We start from the raw sequence: 5,679 nt of genomic DNA, 5'->3' as shown, positions 1-5,679 counted from the left end.
AGCAGGTAGGGGGGCGGCGAGCCGGGCTGGGGCTGGCTCCCAAGGGGCAGCTGCAGGAGGCACGGGGGGGCCGAGGGGGGCTCCACAGACACGCGTCCGCTGCAAAAGGAGTTAATAAATAACCGCTGGGCCGGTGGTTTGGGCAGGAGCTCGAAATCCTGGGGAGAAAAATGAGGATTTCCGTGTGCCGCGGGCACTCGAGTCCAAAGCAGCGGGAGCGCCCCGCTCCACCGACGAGGGGTCTTAATGGGGGCGGGGGGCCGCTCGTGAGGGTGAAGGAACAAGTGTGAAGTCTCGGCCCCTCGGCCGCCCCTGCCCCGGCTTCCCTTCCCCGCGGCGGCCCCGCTCGGGCCTGGCCCGGAGCAGCTGGAGGACCTGCAGGCTTCCCACGGCTCGGCCCTGCGTTTCTGATGTAAGAGAAGACAAGTGCGTGTCAGATAGTGCGTGTGATTTTTTTAAAAAAAAAGCCTTAAGGGTAAATTGTCGAGGGGAGCAATACAGGTGTGCTTTATCTGTTTAGCCCGAACTTACCTCTTGTATTGGAGTGTCAGCAGATCCTGTGGCTTCCCCCTGAACACGGCCAGCTGCTTGCTGAGAGGTTCAGGAGGTCTCTTCAACCTCATTTGCAGTGCTTGGGCTCAACGAACACTTTGATCATCTTGGATCTAAAGAAAGCTAAACCCATCAGAAAAATGTCTTGTTTTTTCTAGCTCTGTAAGTGACTAGATTATATTAATATATAAGTGGGTTGTTTTTTTTTTTAATGGTGTTAGCAAAGTATAAAGGACATGCCTAGAACTGTCAAAACCACCCAGCTTTAATTTTTAGCTCTCCTTAGAGATGAATCCGGTGTATTTTGAGCTGTCTGATCATATGGCTCCCCGAAAACTTAACCCAATGATTCGTGCTTAAGAGCTTTTCATCAGGATTTGTGTGTTTTCTGCTGGGTGTTACTGGTGTTTCTTTGTACTTATTTTTATTGAAACTCTACAAAATGCAGTAGTGGCACTAATCAGTTTCTAAAATCTTATTGTCTGCTTTTTCTTGGAAATTTATTCTTATGTAGACTTGTCTTCTTCTGAGCCCTTGTTTCTTTTCATAGACTTATACTACTTTTGTGACTGTTCCAACTATTTTCCAGCCAGGGAAAAGCATATAGCACAATATGCATTTCAAACGTTGATACATAATTGTAGGAATAGCATTTGTGATGCTAAATGGATGTCTCAAAAGCATGGTTAAAAAGATGGAAAAAAGAACAGCATGTTCCTGTATGTCTAGTTCAGGGTTCTAATTTTATGTCTACTTAATCTCTTGCACAAAGGAGTTCTGGGTGGGGGGGATGTGCAACAACTTAAGACTGTTTTATTTTTACAGTTAATGAAATTTCTCATCGCAACCAGATATCTAAAACTAGCAAGTTTTGTTTTCATCTCTGTCATTAAACATGGAAACACATTATTTTATCACTTGACTACACATTTCCTTTCAAAGAGAAGATTGCCGAGATAAAAGAATTTTGAAGTAGTTTTTGGCATTTACAGAAGCAAGTATTATGAGCAGTAATGCCTGTTTGTCTTCTTTGGATTCTTGTTTTTTCTGTTCCTGCCGGGTGTCCCCTGTCTGTCAGTTTTCAACATAACCCTGGAACTGCAGATCAGCACCATTAGAAGAGCAGTCTGTCGTAGTCGGCAGAGGGCTAGCAGGAATTTCATTTAGGCAAAACTGGAACTAGAGATGGAATATAAAGAATTACAACTCTTTTTCCCATGTTAATGTCTCAGCAAATAATTCTAACAAGGTGCATTTAGAATGTGTTAAGCTTATGATTCAATCAGTTAATCATCAGATGCTCTCTTCTGATTAAAGCTGTGTTACTGTACTCCACTGCACATGTGATCTGGTCCTGCAGATGGTTAAGTTTAATCTTCAGTAATTTCAGAGGGTTACTTACATATCTATATCCAGGCATTGCTGGGCTGGGCATGTCAACTGCTCAAGGACTTGCTTTCTCTCCTCTTGTCTTGCAGATACCACTTGTGCTGAAGATAATATCATGTTTACAGATCTGACCTCAAACATGGCTGAAAACTTGCTTAAATACAACGCAGTTTAAGAAATACTTATCTAAAAGGCAGCTTTTTATACCAGAAACAGAATTTTCTTTTTTTTCTTCTGTTCATACAACAATATTCCCAATCAGTCTTCCAATGGGAATGGCATCTGGTTATGAGATTTCATTTCCTCATTTCTTTTTTGGTTGTCTTAGTCTGAAAACTGCACCCCTGTCAGGAGGCAGGGCTAACTTTAAGCAAGTTGAATCACATGAGATCATACCCTTTTATCTCCAGTGGAGGTAAAACCATAGTGAATGAGAAGTCCTAGCTCCTAATTTCTCTCCTGGAGCGTCCTTATATTGTTTTGTTTTCATACATAATACAAGAGAATTTACTTTTGATTATTGTAATTAGTAGTCCCAACGCCTGTGATTTATTTTCCAATCTAATAAACTCTGAAGATTAAATTACGGCATATAGATTAAAATATGACATTTAACCAGAATAATTTTTTCCTGTGATGTTGCTGTGGCTTCAAGGGGTTGAAAATACTCTGATAGAGGTATGACAGTTTTGCATAGGACTGGGCGTTGGAATCCTTTTCATGTACTGGCCAGCGCTTTGGAGCTGACCTGACAAGTTCTTCAGTATTTTAAACTACTGCAGGGGGGAAAAAAAAAAAAAAAAAGCAAATGTCCTTGCTTTTAGGGCTCTGAAGATAATATCAAAGCGTAAACCAATGCAGTGCTATTTTCCTGAGTTTGCAAACCCGTTTGCTATAGCTGTTGCCTTTCTCGCTGATACTTTCACTGATGAGAAATGGGTAAGACTCAACCATGTTAGATAAAAACACTTTTGGAAGCCAATGTGAAGACTGGTACTAAGGGAGAAAAGGAACAGAAAGCAGCAATGGAGATAGAAGCTTAGTAGGAGGAGTACAGCTTTTCTAGAAATTTAGAAATTGTGGTTCCAGCAGTGGGAAAAAGGGACATGAGCAGTGCTTTTAAATTAAAAGTTAAATTTTTGGGCACTTGCAAATAGTGTTTTGAAAATCACTCTGCACTTCTGCCATGATTATTTGTGTAAAAGAGTTATGTGAATGAAAGGACTGTACGGAGTATACCCAGCTGAAATATTTTATATGCAAATAAAACACGGGGTGGGTATAAGGACAACTGCTACACAAATCGAGTAGCTGATTCCAGATTAACTTTGGAGTTTGTGTTTGCAGTTTTGCAGCTGGCCATCTTGCTGCTTGTGTGTACAGCCATCAGCTGAAAAGGTGATAGAAGGATAAAGGAATAAATAGCAGAAGAGTTAAATATTGCTCAAGATTCAGGTTTTTTCCTTTCAGGTAAGCTGAGCTCCATGGTTAGAAGTGATGCCTTTTATTAGACCAACTTTATTTGTTGGAAAGGGTGGCTGAGCTTTCAGGTATGTAAACCTCTTTCAGGTTTGAATTGAAAACAGCAGAATGCAAAATGAAGTTGAAAACAATTTTTATAGTGCTTCTGTTAGGCATATGAACCAGTGAGGCAGCATATGTCGCTACAAGGTGATGAAGGCTCTCTCCCGTTAGTTCCAGTGTTTTAAAGGCATCCTCCCATTTCTCATTAAACACGTCGGAATGGCAGGGCTTTCACAGCAGCTGTACAACCATGACAGCGAGCAGCATGTACTCTCCCAAGTCAGTGAAGTTTCATTCTGAGGGCCTGTCTCATTATTTTTATAACTGTTGGATATTTCATTTTGCTCTCTGAGCTGCTCAGTCAAAGAACTATAAGGAAAAAGGTTGCTCTATGAACTGAAAAGGAAGAAAAAAATTCTTTCCAGTAACATCCTTGGGGAATGAGAATAATTGAAGTAGACTGAAGGCTGCTGTTAGTGATAAGGACTAATAAAGCGTGTATGTTGGGGAGGAGGAAAAGAAAAGCTGATTCGGTTTTATGATAAGAAATGTCAGCTTTCTGGTTTTCTTGTGTGTCTCTGCCAGTCTTGCATGTTTCATATTAGTAGTTGCTGAGGGAAATTACATTCCTTGTGGAAATCCCTGCTGATAATTGCATAATTAACATGGAGTGTGATGCATTTTGAAAACTTCAGGCTATCACTCAAAGCTAGCAGCTGTGGGAGCTGCTTATGCTGTGAAACTGTTCTATGGGAGGTTTGCAGGAGGGCTGAGTTGCTGTTACAGTTACTGCCAATGGGTGGTGTTTTCCAAGGCTGCTTTGAAGCCCAGCTAACACTCAGAACGTGAATTATAGCAAAAAGTAGGATAGTTGATTTGGGGTATTATTGGTAATTGCAGATGTTAATCATAATTCCCCACACACATTTCTTTGGTTCCAGACCGGACTTTATGCATTTGTGAATGTGACCCAAAATACAGGTACTGGGTGAGGTTCTAGACCTGGTAGTGTCCATCTGCAACAGAGTGTTTCTCATGCGTGTGTGTGACAGCACATGCTTCTCTGACTTCCTCCTCTGACAGTGATTTAACTTGACAGGCCTTTTCTGCTGGGGCATGAACTGTCTGGCTCTACTTAATTTTTCCATGTTCTTCCTTGCATGAGACTGGTGTCAGGGTAGACATCTCTGTACCGAGATGGTGATACCCAAGTTTGAAGACTGTACTGTCTGTATTTGACTGTATTTCTTTTGAATTTGATAGCAAAACTCCCATCACTTTAGTTTGGATAAATGTAGCCCTAAGTCAGAGTTGTTAGTTTTTTTCTTTAGCCATGAAGTGGAAGAGGTGACTATAAATCTTTCTTTGATAGTTTTCTAGAATCGTCAGTTTGGGTATAGTACCCGGTGCAAGGACAGGGCCTGAGATCCTGCTGCGTGTCAGCAGAAGCTGGAGAGCAGGCTTTGGAGGACCTCTGAAAACAATGTGCTGCAAAAGTAGAATCATGCTTTCTAGTAGGTTTAAAACAAAAACAAAACGCAAAAGAAAAAAAAATTTGAACTGTTAATACAGTGTCTCAACTTTTTATTTGTAATAACAGACGTGCTTAAATTTAAATTGCTTCTAAATAGAAAAAGTCTTTAAATCCAGATTGAAAGTAAATGTAAAATCGAATGATTGTCACAGTATGTGCTGCAGCTGCTCTGGAGCAATGCCTGCATAACTTGGTCAGCTAGTGGGTGCCCCTTACAGAACTGAGACCCAGCCAGCTTGCAGTAGAGGTGTGCGTCGGACTCTCCTTCAGCCAGCTGGCAATTTTTCACAAAGTATATAGGAGCTTCCTATCTTTGTGGCTTCTTCCCCTCTGAATGAGGGGGGGAAACTGATGAGGGCATTAAAACTGATGAACAGATTCAGATGTTGGGGGAGAAGGCAGAAATGACAGAAATTCAGTGTCTCCGCCCCTCTCTCTCATAAGCTTTGTTTCCTTAGGAAACCAGGCTAAGAGGCATGTCCTCATTTCAGTTTTGATTTCTGCATTGCTGATTCGGAGCTTTGCTCCAAGAAGTCCTTATGGCATTTGTAATTCCTAGTGTGGTGTGTTGAGCCTTAGGGATTTTTTCCTTCAGCCTGACGTCCTGAGGGATCACGAGGAATGGGAGCAGTAACATTTTTCATAATTGGGAGTCACACAGGGAGTGGAATAGGGCCAAC

This window comes from Athene cunicularia, assembly GCF_003259725.1.
Source record: "Athene cunicularia isolate RWA chromosome 10 unlocalized genomic scaffold, athCun1 chr10_part1, whole genome shotgun sequence".
In the NCBI taxonomy this organism is placed as follows: Eukaryota; Metazoa; Chordata; class Aves; order Strigiformes; family Strigidae; genus Athene; species Athene cunicularia.
Note: the sequence above shows the minus strand (reverse complement) of the source record.